We start from the raw sequence: 23,814 nt of genomic DNA, 5'->3' as shown, positions 1-23,814 counted from the left end.
CAAATCCCTTCCACCATGTATTTCTCTTTCCCTTTTTGTTTGTTGGATTGTTCTGCTGCTCCTTCTCCTCACCCCACCACCCTTAGATCGTAATGTAAAATTCTTTTACCATGTCAAGAAAATATTAAAAATACAGGTACTTTGAAAAAAAAAATGCAGGTGCTTCTCCGAACATCAGGTGCAGCCGCCGGCCTCTTCCCTGGCTGGTGTTCGGAGAAGTACCTGTATTTTTTTTTTCAAAGTACCTGTATTTTTAATAATTTCTTGACTTTTTTTTAAATGACTTTTCCCAGGTTTTAGATTTGGAGGGAAGGTCTTAAGCTTAGAACAACTCAGAACAAAATCTAGGAGAGTGGGAGGGACAGCCAAGCCCAAAAAGCAGGTGGTGTGGGCACCTCTGGTGGGGTCCAGGCTGCCCTCCACCCCCAAATCCGCCCTCCACCTGAGAGTTCACCCCAATGTGCAGGAGATGTGATGAGGCCCAGCCCCCTGTATTCAGAACCAGGCTCTGGCCATGTATAAACATCTCATTTATACCTCTGGCTACAGCCAGCTGCACACAAAAGGTTAGGAGTCCTGAAGCTTGTCCTGGTGAGGAGAAAGGGTACGGCCCTCTGTCCCCTCAGAGCCCGCATGCCCATGGCCTCCGGCATAGAAGATGAGCTCGGGGATCTGCCCTCCCTGCACCCCGGTGCCATTGGTGCTGTCGGAGGAGCACTGGAACTGGAAGGTCACCTTCCCGCACTGCATCTCCCTCAGGCCCTCCTGCCCGAAGTAGCTGAGTTCACTGCTATCCAGCATGGTGCTGGCCGTGTAGAAGGTGTTCTGCTCCACCTGCACCAGGTGCTCAAACCAGACCGGGAAGGTGCTGCTGGAGCCATCGGACACGAACCTGGTCAGGTTCTGGGCGAGGACCACCCCTAGGCACTTGAGCTCGATCTTCACACTGTACTCGGCTTTCCTGGAGCTGGACCTGTACAGACCCAGCCCCGCCACAAACACCCTCCTGTACACCGCAAACTGGATGCTGTCGCAGCACCCCTGGTAGTGCCACTGGTTGCTGCGGTAGGCCGAGGACTGGAAGCAGTGGCACCAGGCCTCGCCTCTTGGTCACCTGGAAGTCGAGTGGGGGCTTGTTGGCCACTGTGTACCACAGGAAGATGTTGTGGGTCTCCTCCAGCATCAGGATGTCCGACTGGGCAGCACCATTGGCAAACTCCTCCAAAGTCATGGTCGGAATGCGGACCAGGTAGAGGGCTGGCCCCAGGACGTGCCTCTTGTTGCACAGGATGGCGGGCAGGCCCTGTCACTTGCACTTGGCCTTGGCCCAGTTGAGCACGGCCTCAAAGACCACTGCCTCCTTGGTGTTGAGGGCCTTCTGGGTGACGATGACCTCCAGGGTCTGCCAATTGATCTTGCAGAAGCCCTCAGACCACAGGGCCATCTCCGCCTGCACATCAATGACCTCCCAGCTCTTGCCTGCCGCCTGGGTTTCTGATCACCATCAGCGACAGGTGGCTTCTTCCATCCTTCCCCTTTTGCATACCAGCATTGCACCTACATATGCAAATTAACCGCCATCTTTGTTGGCAGTTAATTTGCATATCACCCTGATTAGCCAATGGGAAACATACCAAAGATACGGTCAATTACCATGTTTGTCTATTATTAGATAGGATATGTGTATTTTATTAAGAAAATGCTTCATTTCATAACAGTCACCCTGAAGGCACGTGGGATAAAATCTTTCACCGACTTTGCAATCTTAAATCCCTCAGTATCTTGCATGCTTATATACACTTAAGATGTTTCAATTAAAAAGAAATTGTTGTTTCTTTTTCACTTCCTATGGAACTTGGAGAATATAAATAAGAAGGTAATTTGTATGGGTAAACTGGCATATTTCACTAAATATGTTAGTTTAACAGCAGTTTAAAATAATATATAGCAGTTTATCATGGACAGCTCAAATTCTGGAAATTATTTAAAAAATGATTATTAGTCACAATTTTGGAAAATGTTTGAGCAAAAAATATATTTTATGTATTTTCAATATGACTTAAACCTTATTCGGGTTTTTAAAAACTATAAGATAAAAATAAGATTTAACAATTCAAAGGTTGGTTCTAATTATAATATTTATCTCAAATGAATTTTTCCATATATTCTACTATCAGGAGACGTATTGCAAAAGTACAGCTAGAGAGACAGTTTTGAGTTATTTATAAAATTAAACATGTATCTACCTTGCAAACTATATGGGCCAATTTAAACTTCTCAATTTTTATGGAAAGTACACTTTTAGAATTTGTGCAGATGTACACTAAGCGGCTAAACATTACTTTATTATAACCAGTTACACAAATTTCAAACAGCCCAGAATTTTTCTGGGAACCAGAATTCTGGCAGTTAAAGACAGGGTTAAGATGTCATGGGGAGAAATCACTTTCTCAGAAATATAGTATATTGGTAACCTCTATGCACATCCCTATAGGCCCAAGAGCATTTGTTAAAGGCACTTACTAGCTAGAGTCCCTGATCTCATCTCTCTTTAGATTCTAACTTCTTGACTTTCAAACATGATTCAAAGCCAATGATTCTACTCCTAAGGTTTGTTTAACAAAGTACCCATGTGGCTAAACAATGCACATCTTTATACATGAAAATACAATGACATTTTATCAGGAAACGTCTTCTGGCCCAAGAAATATTTTGCCGAGAAAAATTACTTGAACATATGGTAATAAAAATATGCACTCTAAAATTCTGATAGGTTCTGTAATCGTTGATATTGAAATATAATGGGGTCTCCATTTTCGCAGTAATTATACAATGTAGAGTATGTCTGGGCCCTTGGCACTTCTCTTCTCTGGATCAATTCCTACTCTTCTTTCAAAAGTTAGGTGTTATTGCCTTTTAAAAGCCCTCTCCACACCTTTAGGCTGGCTTACGTGCTATTCACGTGGGTTCCCCTAATATTTATGTACACCTTTACTACTGTGCCGCTACACTCGTGCACTTGTCTCCCTTTCCAGACCTGGACAGAGCTTCTTAAGGGCAGGGACCTCTGACTTTCGTATCCAAGAATTCATTTCCAAACCCAGTGCCTGCCACAGATTAGGAATGTGAAAATGTCCCTTGCTTGCATGAAGGAAATAAATGACAACTCAATAAGTGAAAGGATGGTGAGGAAGGTCAGTGAATTGTCTCTCTGGATAAAATACCAAATTGCTATTTCGAGCCTGAAATAAATAAATCCTCAAAGCAAAAATGAGATAAAACAATATTTGGTACATGCTCTTTAAAAAGAGACAGAAAATCCCCCAAACCTTTAGATTTTCCTTTTAAGTTTTGCTCATAGCTAATATTATTCATTTCATACATTCACTATATCTGTTCAAGTCCCTCAGTGACTCAAGTCTTATTTCTAGCTCAGCATTATGGATCCCTTTCATCTGGTCCTAGATAAAATGCAAGAAATCTATTTAGTGCCTGGAGAGAAGCGTGGCTGCCTTTGGAGCTTCTACACGCTTAATGAACTACATGGTCCCTTTAAAGACTAATCCAAACTAACCAGAGTTAGGGTCATTATGAGGCTTACAAGGGCGCTCAGACATGAAATGCTCGCTAAGAATCTAACTAAGATTCATAATCGACAGCATCTCAGTTTATGAGACAGTAGGATTGTATTCATCAAAGTACAATATAAGACTTTTTATTGACTCCATGAAGAAACCAGCCACATCTTCCTATGCTGCTATAGTTTAGTCTAGCTGTCAATTTGGCAGTTCCTGGGTTGCAAATTGTGGATACTATTGCTTAACATTCATGTCTGGTTCACATCCCAGCAGTGGCAGTTCACCATCTACAATCATGTTTCCTAACTGCAGCCCAGCCCAGCTGGAGAGCCAATTTCTAACACAATTGCAGTTAGCTCTGACAAGAGGTCTGGTAGTCAAATGCCACATTCTCAGAGGTACTTGGAGACGGCTTTGTGAAGCATTAATAGATGCAATGGGGAAATCAATGGACAGGAGCTAAACATTCTTTTAAAAGTTAAATATATAATTTACAATTTCCTATGCCTCAGAATTGCTATAATAATTATTGTCTAGAATACTCATGTTGACATTTAACATGCTAAACTTTCAAAATGCCACAGAGAAAAGATCAGAGGGACATCAATGCGGAGCCGGACTCTGCCCAAGCCACTAGCTCAGTGACCTTGAGACAATCACTTGACTTATTGAAGCCTTAAGTCCCTTATCTGTAAAACAAGCATAATACTAATTATGGGATTGTTATGAATGTTAAGTGAAGCAACCTATGCAAGGAAACTAACACTGTACCAGAATATTATAGGGACTCAATAAGTGTCCGGCATTATTAGTATAAATATAATAAAGAGAGAAATTGAAATAAGCTAGTATCAGAAAAAGAGATTTTAGGATTCAAGATATTTGAAGTAAAACAACTATGAGAGGTATGAAAATCCAGAGTGTATACTTAAACCTGAATGGAGTTGGGGAAATAAAGAATTCTTATGTAGGGAGTTAAGAGATTCAAGACAAATACTAAAGTCAGCAAAGATTCACTAAATTCTTACCATGTATAAGGTACTAGGAGAAAAAGATAAATAAAGTATTCCCATTGCCCTCAAGGAGTTTACACTGTGTGGGGAAATGAACAAGTAAGTACATATGGGAAAAGAGTAGAAGGACAAGATCAAGTACTAGGAAAAGAACCGGGGCTAGGAAAGATTAAGTCCTCAAAATCTGAAGGAAGAAACTTTCGAAAAGAAAGTCAAGAGCAAACTGCTGAGGGGTGGAGAGTCACCAAAAAGGGCTAGAATTTATGAGTGTTTCCCTTGTGCTAAGCATAGTTATAGGTACTTCTCACATATTCAATACATCATTCAAGTAAGTTGAGGGCAAGTATTTACTGGATGGTAGCAGGGAGCAAGGAGATGAATTTGGAAGAGATAATAGCTCTGAGCTACATTTGGAAATCTTAAATAATAGTGATTATTATAATAATTATAGATACTTATTAAAATTACAGATAATGTTTCTATAGGGCTTAATATGTTCTACACACTGTTTTAAGAAAGGGCTTTACATATATTCATTAATTTAATCTTCACAACAACTCAGTGAAGTAGGTACAATTTAATCTCCATTTTATAGATAAAGAAACTGAAGCAGAAAACACATTCAAAGTCTCTAAGGTAAAAAGTGACAGAGGGGATTTGTGGAAAAAGAGGGCTTTAAACCCATGTGGCTGAATTCAGAACCTGTTTCTAACTCTTACACTATATTGGAGGGAGAGACCCTGGGTGCTCTCTCATGATAGTTTTAGAGATGGGCTGCTAACAAATATCCTATATAATAAAACCCTAATATGCAAATTGACCAAACTGCAGAACAACTGGTTGCTATGACATGCACTGACCACCAGGGGGCAGATGTTCAATGCAGAAGCTGCCCCCTGGTGGTCAGTGTGCTCCCTCAGGGGAGTGCCACTCAGCCAGAAGCCGGGCTCACTGCAGCACTAAGGAGCCTGGCAGGCAGGTGGTAAGGGGAGAGGGGTCCCGGACTGTGAGAGGGCCTAAGCCAGCAGGCGGACATCCCCTGAGGGGTCCCGAACTGCAAGAGGGTGCAGTCCAGGCTGAGGGATCCCCTGCTCCAGTGCACAATTTTTGTGTACTGGGCCTCTAGTATCTTATAAAGGGCAATATACCCAGCTGATGAGGGCTTCAGAAAATAATTGACAAAGAGATAGAATTAAATTTAGCCAATAATAATGAATAAAAGGGACAGAAAAGCTAAAAAGGAAATGGGGCTTTTCTTCCTGGGGAAAAATGGGATGAAGGAAAAGTTTGAGCATGTACAGGAATTGATTCGTAAATCTCAGTAAGCAAGCAATGAGAGCCTGCAAGGTGAGGCCTTTGGAAGGTTGACCAGGTGGGGTGTTTATGGTTTGAGCATAGGATTTGGTGTCATCAGTAAGACTGAATTCCAGTCCTGACTCTGTCAAGAAAGTTTTGTGACCCTGCAGCTGACAAGTACTCTTTCTGCTTTAGCTTTCTAGCCATTTATTGTGAGTCCAGCAACTTACTAAGCTCTTTACATGCATTATCCTATTTACTCTTCATTCACAACCTTATGATATACTAGAGGCCCAGTGCACAAAATTTGTGCATGGAGGGGGGTGTCCCCTCAGCCCGACCTGCACCCTCTCCATTCCAGGACCCCTGCAGGATCAGGCCTAAACAGGCAGTCGGACATCCCTCTCACAATCTGTGATTGCTGGCTCCTAACCACTCACCTGCCTGTCTCCCTGATCACTCCTAACTGCCGCCCCCTGCCGGCCTGGTCACCCCTAACTGCCCTCCCTTGCTGGCCTGGTCGCCCCTAACTTCTCACCCCTGCTGGCCTGGTCACCCCTAACTGCTCTCCTCTGCCGACCTGATTGCCCCTAACTGCCTCTGCCTCAGCCCCTGCCATGATGGCTTTGTTCAGAAGGACATCTGGAAGGATGTCCAGAAGATGTCTGGTCCAATTAGCATATTACCCTTTTATTAGTATAGATGTATGAGTACTATTCCCAAACAAGAGATGAGGAAATACTAAAGATTTAGATAAATGCTTATCATCCCAGTGAGTGAGGGAGCTGAGACTCCAACCCAGATCTATCTGACCCCACAGTCCTGTAGACCAAGCATGTCAAACTCGTATAAATGATGCATGCAACCTGCTGGCCACGAGTTTGAAATGCTTGCTGTAGACCATTAGGTTGTACTGCTTGTCTAATAACACAAGGTGACCGATGGAAACAAAACTAGAGAATGTTGAACCCAATCCATAATTATGATGCATAAACATAGGAAGGCAGGAGGTTGAGAACAATGGTAGCAGTGGGATGCTAAACTCTTCAAGGAAATTGTCCTATATAATAAAGAGCTAATATGCAAATGGTCATTGCGCCATCACATCCTCGTGCCCTCATGCTCTCACACCAGAGCCGGGGGACCCAAGGTCAGGCTGGGGGACCTAAGGATGGGCCGGGGGACTTGAAGCTGCACTCCCCGCCCTGGCACCAGGGCCAGGGGACCTGAGGTTGCGGCTGAGGCTGTATCCCTCACCCGGCGGGGCTTGACGCAGGACCTGAGGCTGCGCCCCCTGCCTGGTGCTGGGCCGAGGGACCTGAGGCTGTGCCCCCCATCCTGTGGGGCTTGACGGGGTGGGGCCAGCCCAGTCTGGGTCTCACACGATTTCGGGGCCCACGCAGGTGGGTTGGGACTTGACTCTGGGTTCCACAGTGCACCCCAGACTCTGACAAGAGGGAGATTTTCATATACATTTTAATAATTTTCTTTCATCTCTGAGACTTCTATTATAGAGAAAGGGCAAATAGCAATATTAAAATATTTCCTCTAATTAATTCCCTTTTAATGTGCACAAATTTAGTGCACTGGGCCACTAGTATATATACATTTGCTAGGTCTTTTAATTTTTGGTTTGGAAAATGTTAAAGTATAAAAAGTTGAAATATTTCCAAAGTGCCATTGCAGCTTACTCTCTGCCGTCAATTATTTCCACTTTAAAAGGCATTTTTAAGACATACCAATGTTGAAAACAGGCACAGTTGGAAATCCTACTGATGCAATAGTAAATATAATGTCCTGATGTATTTGCAAAAGGCACAATAGGTCAGTGAAGACCATTTGACCTTAATCCTGCAATGTGTCATTTACTTAGCTTCAGATGATCTCTGTAATTATCAAAGGATTCAGGGGAACATCTCCTTAGGTCAAATATCACAAAAAAATAAGAAGCAAGGGACATTTTTCAGATCTGGACTAATCAGTCCTCACAGCCTTACTGACAGAGCCCATTATATATGCAGGGCACCTGCGTCTTAAAGATTTTGTCAAATTTGAATTCAGATGAATGACCTTTTAGTCTCCTAAATTATTTCATACCTCTAAGGGCAGAACAGGATTATTAGCTTGCTTCCCACAAGATACATAGTGGTGATGCGATTTTTGAGAAATCAAGAAAGGATTTGAATTTAATGTTCTATTTCTTCCACTTTTCAGTCTGTCTGTTAGGCTGGGCTGCCTGAAGATTTATGTTTCCATAAAAATTAGATGTCATAAATTGTGCAACTTATCCTTGGATCCTAAAAAATTTAAACAGAGTTTATCTTAAATAAATTATCATCCAAGGGAGGCAAAGATTTATCTATAGAATTTTTTTTAATTTTATTTAAAATAAATTAAAATTTGTAAATCTAAATATCTGCCATCAGGAAATTGGAATAGTGTAATTATAAAAACAATGGCATATTATGCACTATAGAGTCAGCATGAAAAATGTTTGCTTTCAGAGTTTTAGTACCTGAGTTTAACTCTTGTTAAACTCTGCCACTTCCATGCTATGAAATCTTGGGTCAATTATCCAACCTCTACTGTGTTTCACCTTCTCTTTTCTAAGATGGGGATGGTAATAATGCCTACTTTATACAATTACTGTGAATTTAAATGAGATAATGCATATAAATTTACTTTTCAGTGGTGACTGACACAAAGGTAATTCTAAATAAATATGAGCTATTATTATAGTGCACTCATTAAAAATATAGTAGAAAATTAGATTATGGTATTAAAGAATTATAAAATGTTTTAATAAACAAATTATAAAATAGAAGATAGAGTATATTCTATCCCAGAGCAGAATATTTATTTATGTAAATAGAAGACTTGGTATATACCAATATATTAAAAAATGTTACTTCTAAATGGTGATATGGGTAGTTTCTATTATTTTTCTTTTGTGTTATTTTATTGTTCATTTGTGCCAAATTTCCTTCAATGATGATGCATTGCTTTTATAATAGAAAGTGTAAAGCCATAAAGTTAAAATAAATTGCATGCACACATTGATCCAAGACAAAGTTAAAAGGACCTCAGTAGACATTGCTGCTATCAGTATGTCAATAGTTCCTGAGGCAAGAGATGCTATGACACCAAAAAGACCACAGGGAGAGGAGAGGTGTGGAGAGAGACTCGGTGTATTCAATATAAAGTAAACAAATTTGAAGTTGATGATGGTAGAACCAAAAAGTCAATGTCTGCTAAAAACAGGAAAGGTCCAATTTCAAAATTAAGATCACTACCCCTGAAGTAGGGAATAATTATTTTTAATGATCTGGAAATAGTCATTTTCTTTGATTTAATATGTAAGGCCCTGATTAAATTCTTAAAATTTGTAATGCTGTCTTTGGGGTTATTTTTATTTCTTATTCAGTTTTAGATGTCATTTCAGGGTCTGGGCAAGTCCATTCCCATGGTGAAAGGCAGTGGGACACAATACTGGAAGGATGTCTAACCTAAGACCTGTGGCTGACATCTTATTTTGCATTTATACACCCATCTGCATGGCGGTTATGATCTTCCCTTTGACTGTTTGCTCTTATTTGCTCTGTACTTCCAGTCCCTATCTCAGTCTGTGGCCCAAAGCAGGCACTCACTAAAATGTCACTGGATAAATGAATAAATTGATGAATTTTAAAAAGTCAGTTAGTCTCTTCAAGACTCAATTTTTTACCCATTTTTAATTTGCTAGTTTTCAAATCTTTCAAGGCCACTATAACCCTTTTTAAATAAAATCTTACAGAAAAGCCTAATATACTAAGTGGTTATAAGTAGCTTCTCTGGTTATATAGTAAATAAAAAACCTGGAGCAGTTCCACACCCATATTCTCCCCTCCTCTCACACATGCACATACATACAAGTGCACACACACACAAGTGCACACACACACAGTGTCTTCGCGTGACCTTCTTCAAAATCTTAAACCGCCTATAAGCATTTAATTTGTAAACTATTAAAGTAGAAAATTTCTAAAATTCTTTCTGTGATTCTAGGCCTCAATCAAGGTTGCTCAACCGTTTTTTCCACTCTCCAACCACTCAGTAAATTGCAATGCATTTTTGAAAAATTCAACCCATTAGCCCATTTCTCTTATACCTTTGTTTGCAATTCTAAAAGTATAAGAATGATATTTATTGATGTTCTCTCAGGCACATCGTGGAGATAATTCTGCACCCTCTCTTCTGCCCTGCTTGCCTCTTCCCTATTTAACTTGCAATGGGCCCTCCACGTGAATATTCCCTCTACCTCCCTATTCCTTCATCATCTTAAATTCAGGAGTCTAATTCCTTCTCCTTTCAACTTCCCTGTCATTATAATGATATTACTATCATTCCTAACTCCCAATAGAAAAGCCTGAAATGTTCTTCTCTTTATTTCTTTTATCTCTCATCACATCATCAACTCAGTTATAACTCTTTCTGTATGTCTTTGCTGAACTTTATTTAATCATACCTGAATCATTGTAACAGATTAATCATTAATCAAGGTGATTTGCCTAAAACAACACTTTATTATATCACTTCTAAGCTAAGGACAGATACAGATTTCCTTATCTTTTTCTACATAAAGTCTAAACTCAACCTGACTTCCAAAGCTTCCTAAAATTCAATTCCTCTACTCACCTTATAAAACCTTTTACATTTACAAATTACAATTTAATAAAATTATTTTTGTCTATACACATGCAAGATAAACAAGAATGACAATCTCCTGTGTTGGTAGATTTGAAAGAACTAGCCCTCTTATACACTGCTGGAAATGTAAACTGGTTCCCTTGCTTTAAGACAGATTAGTTAAATGCTTCAAAAGTCTAAAAAATATTTTACATTCAGTTATTCTACATTTAGAAATTTATTCTAAGGAAATAATAAGATATTATTAAATGTCCAAAGATTATAAACCAGGAAGTTAACTGAAGTTTCTATTTATCAGGGACTTGTCAAATAAACTATGGCAATTGTGATATTGTGATATAATAAAAGTATATATTTGGTCTTCATTCTCTGGCTCCTAGTCCCAAGAACTCCTAAAATCCCTAGAATCTCCTGAGTGATAGGAATGAGAGAGGCATCTTTTGTGATTCATAAGAAGCTCCTATTAATGAGATGATCCTTGGTAGGTTCTTAATTAGCTTCAGGATAGGATTGGTTGCGAGGGGAACCAACCACATGATTAGAGGGTTACATATTTTGGTCCCCTCCCAACCTACTCCCTCAAACCCAGGAACTGGTTGAGGGAGAAGGGCTGAAGATTGAGCTATACAGCAATGACCAAGGATTTAAAAAATCATGCCTATGTAATGGAACCTCCATAAAAACACACAAACAATGGGGTTGGGATAGATTTGGTTGTGAACACATTAGGCTGCTTGGAGGGTGGCACACTTAGAAAAGGCATGGAAACTCTATGCTCCCTGCTTGTAATACCTTGTTCTATGCATCTCTTCCATTTGGCTGTTCCTGAGTTGTACTCTGTAAAATAAACTGCTAATAATAAGCAAAGTGCCTTCCTCAATTGTGTGAGCCAATCTAGTAGAATTATTGAAACGGAAGAGGGGATTATAGGAACCCTCAGTATATAGCCAGCTGGTCAGAAGTATAGGAGGCCTAGACTTTTGATTGGCATCTGAATTAGGGCAGTCTTATGAGACTGAGTACCTAAATCTGTGGGTTCTGTGCTAACTCCAGGTAGTTAATGTCAGAATTGAATGGATTTGTGGCACACCCAGTTGGTGTCTGCAGAGAATTAGAGAATTCCTTGGTGTAGAAAATCCAGGGATTTGGTGTCAGAAGTGCTGTGAGTATAAACAGTTCATAGGAATCCATAAAATGGAATGCTAAACATTAAGAGAAAACTATACTTTTATCATTCAGTAGTAGGTTTCACATATTTGAAATTTATTATTAATGCGTTCACAATTTAAACTTCATATTTAGGTCAATATGAAATATTTCAGCATAAAATTCTATTTGGAGGAAAAACATGAAGGGAAAATATGTAACACAAAAGAAAATACTACAAAATGGCAAGAAAAACTTTCATGAACTATGTAAAATAATCAAATAATAAATTAGAAAAATATTGGAACCTATGTTAACTTTTAAGGGGTTCATTAACATCCACTATATAATTACTAGAGGCCCAGTGCCCGAATTAATGCATGGGTAGGTTCTCATGGCCTGGCTGGTGATTGGGGTCGATCGGGGCCATCTTGCCCAATCCTGATTGGGGCCAATGGGGGCAGCTGGCCGGGGGAAGGACATGGGAGTTTGGCTGGCCATGGGAGGTTGGCTGTGGGAGTGCACTGAACACCAGAGGGCAGCTCCTGCATTGAGTGTCTGCCCCCTGGTGGTCAGTACGCATCATAGCTACCGGTTGGTCATCTGGTCATCTATTTGTAATAGTTGCTTAGGCTTTTATATATATAGCCTAGAGGCCTGGTGCATGAAATTCATGCACTGGCGGGGTGTCCCTCAGCTCAGCCTACACCCTCACCAATCTAGGACCCCTCGGGGGTGTCCGACTGCCAGTTTAGATCGGACCTAAACCGGCAGTCAGACAACCCTCTCACAATCCGGGACTGCTGGCTCCCACCAATTGCCTGCTTGCCTGCCTGATTGCCAATAACCGCTTCTGCCTGCCAGCCTGATCGCCCCTAACCACTCCCCTGCCAGCCTGATAGATGCCTAACTGTTCCCCTGCTGGCCTGATTGCCCCCCAAATGCCCTCCTCTGCAGGCCTGGTTCCCCTCAACTGCCCTCCCCTGCAGGCCTGGTTACCCACAACTGACCTCCTCTGCCAGTCATCTTTTGGTGGCCATCTTGTGATCACATGGGGGCAGCCATCTTTGACCACATAGTGGTGGACATCTTGTGTGAGGGTATGATGGTCAATTTGCATATTACCTCTTTATTATATAGGATATGTATCAAAAGGGCATATTCCCATAGAAAAATGGCAAATGACACTGAGACAATCCTATCTAATAACAGACAAACATGGTAATTAACCATACCTCCAACACACTTCCCATTGGCTAATTAGGGTGATATGAAAATTAACTGCCAACCAAGATGGCGGCTGGCAGCCAGGCAGCTGAAGTGAACAGGAGGCTTGCTTGCTCCAGTGAAGGAGGAAGCCAAGTTTCCCAGCCTGCCGCTCCCCGCCTGCCGCTGCCGGCCTCTGAGCTGCCGTCTAAGAAACAATATTGCAAATATAGAACCTAAACCAACCCCAGAAACCTGTTTTCAGCCAGCTGGGCTTCAGCCAGCAGGATCACAACAGTGTTTCAATTATAGAACAAACCCAGATCCCTGCTTTCAGCAGTCGAAGTCCCAGAGCTGGAGCTGAGCCTCAGAACTAAAGCTGGCTCTCAGTTCCAGTGACAGCCATAGAAGGTAAATAAATTCCAGAATAAAAAAAAAAAGAAAAAAAGGAGAAGTTGGGAGCTTCAGTCACCCGCCAGCCTGAAAACGGTCCTCAGCCCCTCACCGAGACTGGCCAAGCACCCCAGTGTGGACCCCCACCCTGAAGGGGGTGTGACCAGCTGCAAACAGCCATCATCCCCTCATTCAGGCTGGCCAGGCACCCCATTGGGGACCCCCACCATGAAGCAACAAGATGGCGGCTAATTTGCATACTGAAGGCGGGGCGGCAGCAGGCAAGGCTGTCCGCGGTCCCGGGACCCAGATCCGTGACCTGGTGGGCGGGGCCAGTGCTTGAGGCTGTCCATGGGACCAAGACATGGATCTGTGACCTGCTGGGCAGGGGACAGCACTTGAGGCTGTCTGCGGTCCTGGGACCCAGATCTATGACCCTGCCAGGCGGGGGGGGGGCAGTGCTTGAGGCTGTCTGCGGTCCCGGGACCCGGATCCATGACCCTTCCCGGTGGTGCGGTGCAGCAGCTCGCACAGGGATTGGCCAAGGTTGGGCAGGGCAGGACGCCTGGCTTCAGCCCAGCCGCAGTCACTCTGGGCAGGTGAGCAGCGCAGAGAGCCTCTGGACAGGGGAGGCAGGCTGGCGGAGGGTGGCCTGTACTCCCCACATGGCAGTGGTGACAGCTGTGAATGCGCCAAGTGGAGCCTGCAGGCTGAGCTGAAGTAGCGCCTGCAGGCCATCAGCGCCCAGGAGTGGCTGCACAAAATCTGCCTCCTGGCCCAGAAGGTGCAGGATCGCAGGGACAGCCACCTTGGCGGGCCAGACTGACGTCCTCCTGGCCACACCATGGGAGTTTGTGGATCTGCAAAGCCAGAGGCCTCCAGTGTGCACATCCCCCCCTGGCGTGCGAACATCCCCCAGCACACTGTCACCCCCCCCCCCCCCCCGTGCCTGCAACAGTTGCAAACCAAGGTCTGCACAAGTTCCCCCCGCCTCTCCACTGCACTTCCATCAACCCAGCATGCCTAACACCCCCACAGGATGTGCACACATCTCCTCTGATGCGCTCACATCCTTTGGAGAGTGTCTGGGTGTTCTGGGTGCTGAGGGTGGGCACCTGTGAGGTGACAGTGAGAGGGCGGAGTGGTGATACCCTGTTCCCACGGAGGCCAGTGCAGCTATGAGATCACCTCTGGGGGGTTAATGCAGGTGCTGAGGCAGGAGCAGGTGCAGACAGACATACCTGGTGGGCGTGGGTGGCCCTCGCTGAAGTGCCTTTGGTCAGCGTTCAAGATCAAGAACCCACAGGCAGAGAGGAATTCCATCCTCTCAGTGAAACAGTGGGATAGTCGGGGCGACTGTAGAGGAGAAATGTGCACTTTGGGTGCCAGCACCCATGAGCGAAGGCTACCCTGACTGAGCCTCGCTTGCTTGGGGCCTAGCGCACTCCTGCCAGGCAGCGGGTGACAGGACGTACTTTTCCAAATTAATGAGAGGAAACGTTGATTCTCCTACTGCCCACGAAGGTGGAAAGTGAAGTGCGGAGACATGTGGAGCGTGAGAGAGGTTCCCTGTCTGGGGGTTCCAAATCTGCTGTTGGTTTCTTTCACTGCTGACTAGAGATATACAGGGTGTCCCCCCAAAATGTATACACACTTTGAATACCTACTAATTCCAATGGATTTAAGCATAAGAAAGAAACAACAATGGAGCTGTTATCTGTTAAAAGTGTGAGCACAAACAGGTAGTTGGACATTCCCTGAGGGGGTCTCAGATTGGAGAGGGTGAAGGCCAGACTGAGGGGCCCTTTCCACCCCCCCACCCCAGTGCACGAATTTCGTGCACCGGGCTACTAATATAATATAAAATGAATGCAAATAACCAAAAAAATACATAAACAAATTTTTCATGTATAAAAAAAATGGGAAAACAAAAATAATCAGATACCTATGAACCCAACAAATTGGTGAGGCTGAGAATAAATGGAACTGACATTCCCAGTAGAATAAAAAGTGGCTTCATGATTATAGTTTGGCTACATATATAACTTTGTATAAGTTACTCCATAATTGTATCTTTAAGAATTTAGCTTAAGAAAATAGTTGAGGGTGTTTATAAAAACAGAAAAGCATTCACTGCAGCATTGTTTTAAAAAATAAAAGCATAAAAATCCTTGTTATTTGATAATGAGAAAATGAATAAGGACATATTTTGCATATTCATTCAATGAAATATTATGCAGCTGTTGGAAATTATGTAGTGGAATTATCTTAATTGACACATAAATATGTTCATAACATATTAAGTAAGAAAAAAAGTTAGGTTACAAAACTATACAACCAATAGGATCTGGGAATTAATGCCACAAAACAAAACAAGAAGAGCACATATATTTTTTCAAAGAACCCTATAATATGACAAAAGTGAAACCAATAACTTCTGGTGTTGACGTTGTGGGATTAAAGATAGAGTTCATTTTTCTTTTTACCCACTGGTATTTTTTAAAATATATTTTTATTGATTTCAGAGGGGAAGGAAGAGGGAGAGATAGAAACATCAATGATGAAAGAGAATCTTTGATCATCCTCCTCCTGCATGCCCACACTGGGAATTGAGCCCACAACCTGGGCATGTGCCCTGACCAGGAATCAAACAGTGATCTCCTGATTCATAGGTCGACACTCAACCACTGAGCCTCACTGGCCAGTCCCTCATTGGTATTTTATAGTTCATCTTCTACAAATATTTATCATGTACTTAATAAAGGAAAAGGAAAAGAAATGGTAGGAACATGAAAGGAAGTCAGAAATATGTACTCTAAATAATATTTGAATGAGTGAATGCATGTGTAGAAGTTATTGGAAGAGTATTTATGGAAGAAGTCTTTGGGTTTGCATGTTTGTGCCTGGGGGAAATTAAAGTATAAACTGGGTCCTAAAGGATCATGTAGCAGACACCAGTGATTGCTATCTTTCTTTCTATTATGTTCTGGTGCCCAAGTCTCAGCCCTAGGAGAATGCAAGTCAATCATGATAATCCCATTTTCTTCTCTGTGTTATCCTTCTGATCCCAGTCCCTATCTCTTATAGCCCATCTTCCTTTCTGCCTAGAGATCTCTTCAGTTTCTTTCTTCAGTTAAGGGAGAGAATTTTAGGACAAGATGACAAGGAGAAACTGAAGCACAACAAAGAATTACATTAGGAATAATACAGAAAACATCTGAGATGTAGAAAACAGAGGAACCCTCTACTACTTTCCTTCTTGCTTTTTATTCCAAACCTCCAGTAATGAGCAAATAAAAGGCCTACTTCACAAAAAGTTGAACTACTTTGCTAGTAGAGCAGTCAAGCTTTATACCCAGCCCTGTGAAGCCAGTGTATTTGTGTGTGGATTGCAGGCCAGTTGGTAGGACTGTTACTTCCAACTCTTTAACTCTGATTCTAGATGGTGGCTGCAGACCTTTTGTGTTGGCTTTCCTTATATATCTTTAACCTTCATTTTTTTGCACCCATTTCATGATGCCAAAATGTTTGGTAAAATCGCTGCTGGTCTCTAAGACATCATATTTTTTAAAATCACAGCATTTTTGCTTTCTCTCCACTGCCTTGAACAGTGACACATTATCAGCAAACTCACAGCTCTATTGTTGAGCACTGCAAATGTCATTACAGCTGACACAAGACTTTTGTGGTTGGTTTTGGAAAAAATTAAGATGAACCATGAATCATCCCACAGGAAGATTAACATTTCCTAAAGTCAACTCCTTTGACACAATTGTATGATTTTGGACTTCTATTAAAAACTAGTGGCCCAGTGCATAGATTAGTGTACATCGAAAGGAAATGAATTAGGAGAAAGTATCTAAACTTTCTAAATCTCTATTTTCTGGCTAATGAAAATAAAATAGGATTCTACTGAGTCTCTTTCTACCAGCTCTAGTTCTTTTGTGAGGATCAAATGAAATGAGGCATGGGAAAACATTTCACAAACATTTGGTTAAACTGTAAAATGTTTGCACCTGGCTATAAAGCAAGTCAGGTTCCTGGGCAGAAGAAACTCCAAGGAGTCTAGTTGCTAGGGAGAGAAAGCCGGGCATTGCTATGTGACGTCATTACCCGGCGTCCACAGCAACTGTTTCTGGGCTGGGCTGTGCCGGGGGCCACATTTTGTGCCACAGGGTCTTGGCAGTGTTGGCTGACATTTGGCAGAATATCACTCTGGGATGGTGGTAGGGCCTGTGTCCCACTTGGGGGAAGCCGAGTGTTGGTTTGTCAGCATCAGGTCCCTGGTGCCATTTATTTTTAAATGGCCAGTGTGCATCACGGCAGCTCCTGCGTTGAGTGTCTGCCCCTGGTGGTCAGTGCGTGTCATAGCTACCGGTTGGAGAGTCTGCCCCTTGGTGGTCATTGCGTATCATAGGTACTGGTTGGAGGGAAGGACGGACACTTAGCCATTTATATATATAGATACTGTTATTGGTAGGGTGTCCTCCATGTTTCCAGATAGCCACTGGAAGTGGACTTCCTGGGGTGCTGCTGGAAAAAGAGTTTCTGGAGGCCCCACAGGAGTATGAGGTATCATAAAAAGTTTTAATTCTTTGGAATTAAACTCCTGAGTTTCCAAGGTCCTATATCCCTCTGTCCCATCATGGAAAAAGTCCCATTTTGCCTTCAGCAGAGGTAGGATTAAAGCCACTGCCCAGAGCTTCTGTTTCACATTTGAACAGTCCAGTCGATCATCTCACTAAGTTAACTTGTTTGCCCAGCTGCAGTCCATTGTGTGTAAGGTCTACGTGGCCATGGGCCATGTGGCGTCTAGAGCTACATGGCTATGGAGGGAACATGGGTGAGTATGAGCAAAGCCAGAGGAACAAGAGAGAGAGAGAACTCTTTTGTCTCAGGATCCCCAAATTTCTTCAGGAATGCAGTGGCTCCACTCCTCTGTCCAATTATCTGTGTTCTCAGGTTAAACTGACAGGCAAGTACCTTCCCTATGTCACTCCAACTCACTGGGCACGTGTCCATCTTCCCCTTTGTCCAGTCCATGCCCCAAGTGATCTTCAGGGAATGGACTGGTAGTATCCTGGGGAGTGTGAAACTGCAGCTTCCTGGTGAAGCTACCCAGATGACCATGCTTATGTCTGGCCTTCTCCTTGCCTTTTCTTATTAATATTAATAACTAGCTGATTACAATGGTAACAATAGGACAGATCAATGTGATTAAGTCAATAAAATTTCAACCATCTGACTTCATAACTGGAAACAGAGGTGAATGCAATCTAAATAATCCCATTATCTTTTGATGGGAAAGTATGTGCAACAGCAAAGTCCCAAATATCAACTTGAAATAAATGAAACCATGCTAAGAGTCTAAGTCAGGGCTTGTAAAATGGCCCCACTTCCCTTACTCAGTATTCCAGGATCCACTTCTAGGAAAAGAGGTGCTGCCACCAACATTCAGTTTATAGCTGGACTAGTCTGTCAAGTAAATTCATAATGAATACCTTCATAGGGGCAGAAAAATCACCGTCATGCCTACTGCCACACAAAAACGAGGGGGATCCATAAGTATTTGCTGAACAAATGAAGAAAAGTCCATCCTTTGCTGGATTAGAATTAGATGACTGTACACAGAGAATCTGCTTATGTCAGCACCAAACTTAATTAAGCAGAATAATTGCTAATGTCAATAGTTGCTGGAAAGTAGCTTTTCTTTGGGACTATTTTCCTCTATGTGTACCAGGACCAGAGGAAAACAACTCCGTGTTCCCAATTTCATCCCAAGTGTAGCAAAACCATAGTTCTGGAAGTTCACGTACACTACATAACACGTCAAGTCTTAGTTCACCCACATACTTCTAAAAGCAAGAAACCTTCATAGGTTAATATTCCCCCACTCTTTGCAAAATTGCCAGTTGTTATTTATTCATCGCTGGCAAACTGTGAACGTTAAAGGTGATAAACTAGCCATCACAAGACCATGAACTTGCACTAGTAGATTCACACTCACCTCCCCTGATGCTCAGCAAAATGGCCTCTGTCTCTTTCTACTGGCTCTACTGAATGACTGCCACAGAATAATCCACAACTCCAAACATGCACAGGATGTTCAGATAAAACCTGCATAATTTTAGTTGCAAAGGATCTGTTCTTTGTTAACTGTGTTAAAATAGCAGGAGTGTGTGTGTGTGTTTTCAGTATATAACAGGGTCTTAGCTTTGCTCTACCACCTCTCAGTGTTAAACTTAATCCCAATTGCTTTCTCTAATATTTTGCTCATGAAGGTAAATCTAGGCTGCATGAAAAGCTTTCATTCTTTTGCATAACTTTAAGTGGCCTAAGAAAGATTCCTAATCAAGGAAGTGTGGAGGGAGTTCATATCTTTGATAGCAAGAAGGCTTGGAGATGTGGGGACACAAGAGCAGCAGTACAGTAATAAAATCCCAGGGGAGGTTAGTTAGTAAGGAGAGCTTTGTTGCCAGGATGGAGATATTTTGACTAGGCGTCTAGAGGAGGAGAAAACACTGAGAAGTTAGGAAAAAACAAACTAACACCCAAATGACCTAACTTGGGGGGGAAAGCTGTAACTATCTTGAAAATGAGCAGTGGGGGTCCCAGAATTTCTCCACCCCAGGATCTCAGGAAAAGCACTGTGTTTGGAAGAGAATGCAGTCTTGGAGCTGCATTTCAGAGAAGCAAGCACACTTGTAATATTTAGACTGTATGCTAAAGATTAATAAGAATATCAAATTTTGAAGGATTGCTGTATTTACATTTTACTTAGGACTGAGAAAAATGTATTGTCCGTATTAAAGAAGCCGCTTACATTTGGGGGGTACATTTGGGGGAACAGATGACAATTATAGGAGGAAGGCTCACTCCTCCCTTGACAGCCCTACTGAATGATCTGAGGTTAGCATGGCAAGGGTTTTCAGAGAATTTTAATTCAATAAATAAAAACAGAAAGAGATGTATTTTTTTCTCAAAAACACTACCATGAATACATACAATTCTTTTCTATTGACTAGACAGACCATTTCCTCCTGATGTAAAGTAACAAAACGCACCGTGGAGAATAAAAGGCCTCACCTATCCTGCTACATTTGTGCATGTAAGCACTTGTTTGGGATTTCTTATAAACTCAATGGGATACTTAACATCACTTTAAATTCCTGATGCTGTCACAGCTCATCGCCCTGAATCATATTGCCATAGCTGGCTGCCCTTTCCTAAAGCGAGTGACTATGAACCTAGAGCCGAAAATGATTTCAGAGACAAAAAAGGCAACAGCTGTTTATGGAAAGCAATGTGTGAAGTAGATTGCAGGGGCAACAATGATTGTTATAAACACACAATCTTGCAAAATGGTACATGATGCTGGAAAAAGTTTTATTGCTCTCAACATGCTGTTCCTTTGTGGCAGGTAATATGTGCTCACTGTGACTTCCTCTCACCGTGTCGCCTTCTCATTTTAGCCGGTGGCGTGGAAGGCACCGGGGCCTGCGGTGTTCATCAGTGATCTGAATGCACTCCAGCTCATAGCCCTCAATGTTAGCAGGGCAAGAGCTGACAGCTTGAATACTGGAAGAGGCAAGAAACAAAATAAAGCAGATGTCAAAAAATCCTTTGCTTTTGTTGGGCGTAACTAGCATGCTGAAGAACCAATTGGTAAAGGAAGTCTATTTCTGTCTACTTCCTACCTACTCCTGAGGGTCTTTGGCTAATATATTTTGATATGTTCTCTCTCCCCCAAAGGAAACGATCGTGTATATATCAGTCCCATATTCAAGACAAACCACACAATTATTCTCTATACTATTCTCTAATAAATGCTTCTCACATTTGGAGGACAATGTCCTTTCAGGGAGTCAGAGTAATGAGAAGAAAATTCCAGCTGCTGCTACAATTCATAGCACATACAGCCCACTATAGAAATGGAGGGGGAAAAAAACTTCTATAAAGGGTCTTTATACTGCTTTATTGGGAATTATTTTTTAATGATAAAATAAGTTTCTAATTTTATTTTTTCTTCACCTAGCTCATAGTAGGGGTCTTGCACACAATGATCATTCAACAAATACTGATAAATCACTACTCAAGTACATGAAGTTGAAAAAATATGTTGGAGATTGGGAATGAATGTGAAATAATCCAATTTCTAAAACCACTTCTGAAGTACAGACGATAGTAGAGAACTGCTCAAGGAGATACATTGGCACTCTTCTGCTTTCATCTACATTGAATCTGTGTGTTCCACAAAGGCAGTAACCATCTCAGTTTTCTCCTCATTGTAACACCACTGCCCAGCACAAAGTAAGGACTGTGTTCATTCATGAGCCAGCTTTGTGGGTGCTCAACTTTGACAGTTGCAAAAGTGCCCCACATTTGGCTAAATGCTTGGCCATTGCCATGTTGAAATTCTTGATACTTTTTGAAGAAGGTGCCCCACCTTCTCCTTTTTGTATCTGTTCCTGCAAATTAGGTAGCCAGTACTTCACTCAGTACATGTGTAACTGAATAAAAACAAGTAAATAAAAGCAATGACTATCTAAGCTTTTTAATTCTACGAATTCCAAAATTTTCAACTGTGTTTAACTTCTTTTCATATTTTTCTATCACATTGTGAAGTATTCCAGACATGATGTGCAATGAAAAAAAATCAAAAGCCAAGGAGTTGACACAGAAAGGAAATACTGCTCTTTTTCTTTCAATACTCAATAAATATTTATTTGTGCTGTATAATGTGTTCAGGCCTAAAATATAAAATACAGAAAATTTACAGATAAGTACCATATGATTTCACTCATATGTGGAATTTAATGAACTAACTGAACTACTAAGCAAAATAGAGACAGGCTTATAGATAGAGAGCAGGCAGATAGCTCTGGTGTATGTGTGTGATGGGGTGCTGAAGAGGAGAGGGTTGAGAAAAAAGAAAAAAAAGAGATAACTCAAGGACATGGACAACCGTGTGGTGATTGCATGGAGGGAATTGTGAGGGGGTGGAGGTGGAAGAGGGCATAGAGGGGATGAATGGTGATGAAAAAAATAAAATCCTATATACTAAAAGGCTAATATGCAAATCGACTGGTGGAACTATCAGTCGCTATGATGCATACTGACCACCAGGGGGCAGATGCTCAATGCAGGAGCTGTCCCTTGGTGGGCAGTGCACTCCCACAGGGGGAGTGCCGCTCAGCCAGAAGCCCTGGGCTAATGGCTGGCGAGCGCAGCAGCAGTGCTAAGGATGTCCAACTGATGGCTTGTGGGGAGCAGGCCTAAGCCGTAAGTCCGACATCCCCCAAGGGCTCCCATACTGTGAGAGGGCACAGGCCAGGATGGGGGATTCTCCCTCCTCCCTGCCGAGTGCACGAATGTCATGCACCAGGCCTCTAGTAAAATAATAAAAGAGAAAAAAGAAGTACAAAGCTAAAGTATTGTTTATAAAAACTGACTTTAAAAAAAAGAAAAGGGGAAGAAGTGTGACACTTTCAAATTGCATTTAAAATTTGCCAAATGACAAAATGCATAAACTGATGATCAGAAGTGAAGAAATAAAGATTTATCTATATAAGCAAAACAGCTTTAAAATTTCAGTATCTAAGATAACGACAATAATCTCCTCCTTATCAATAACCTGTTCACTCTGGTGGGTTAGCTCAACTGAGTAGTAAGACATAAAAAATAAAACTATAATAATTTAGGCAATTTTTTTTGACATAAATAATGTTGATTGATGAAAAGAATATTGTATAGACAAAAACTGGTATGTAAAAGAATTTAAGATATTTAACATATTATAAAGAAACCATAAAATCATTGAAAGTGAGAAGGATCACTTAATAAGGTGCCAGGAGATCACTGTTTGATTCCTGGTCAGGACACCGTCTGGGTTTGATCCCCAATAGGGGACATGCAGGAGGCAGCAATCAATGATTCTCTCTCATCATTGATGCTTCTATCTCTCCCTCTCCCTTACTCTCTGAAATCAATAAAATATATTTTAAAAAATTTAAAGAAAAGATCTGAAAAGCTATTCTAACTTTGAAGTTTCCAAAGGATTAGCTGAGGCCAGATGTAACTGCATCTCAGTTCAACTCATCCATCTGCCCAGTTCTGCTTCCCTCACCTCTCACATGTGTTGTTCCCAGTAGCAGCCTTCAACAAACATCCTATGCACATGTCAGATTCTGTTTCTCAAAGAGCCCCACTTAGAACAGCTGGTAATGGAAGTAGGGTGACAGAATCTAGAACTGCAATGAGAATAAAGATGTTGAGTATTGGCTTCGGTCTTAAGACCAGCTGCAATAGCAAGGACTATAGGTCATTTCACTAACATTACTAGTACTCTTACAAATTTTCCTGGAAAAGAAAACAACCAGAATCTCAGAGGAGCTGTTCCCACTAATTATTATGTAAAGCAGGTAGATCTGAGTGGTACAAGGCAAAAACACTCACTTTTTTTTCCCTTCAGAACCACACTCATCCCTCACTGCCGG

The 23,814-nt window shown here is 41.9% G+C and overlaps 1 protein-coding gene and 1 pseudogene across 2 annotated transcripts in view; both read right to left on the bottom strand.

Annotated features, from left to right (window-relative positions):
- The window catches only part of LOC308515321 (uncharacterized protein), a gene marked incomplete at its 5' end in the record, with an annotated part of 608,185 nt that overhangs the window by 127,291 nt on the left and 457,080 nt on the right, over positions 1-23,814 (bottom strand). The gene's annotated exons all lie outside the window — the stretch shown is intronic.
- On the bottom strand, positions 568-1,656 carry LOC308516857 (BTB/POZ domain-containing protein 6-like; annotated as a pseudogene). Its single transcript has 2 exons — positions 1,635-1,656; positions 568-1,494 (listed from the first exon to the last, which is right to left on the bottom strand). The product of its transcript is annotated as a BTB/POZ domain-containing protein 6-like (transcript).

This window comes from Myotis nattereri (assembly GCF_964212035.1).
Source record: "Myotis nattereri genome assembly, chromosome: 3".
In the NCBI taxonomy this organism is placed as follows: Eukaryota; Metazoa; Chordata; class Mammalia; order Chiroptera; family Vespertilionidae; genus Myotis; species Myotis nattereri.
This window is presented reverse-complemented; position numbering and strand designations above follow the sequence as displayed.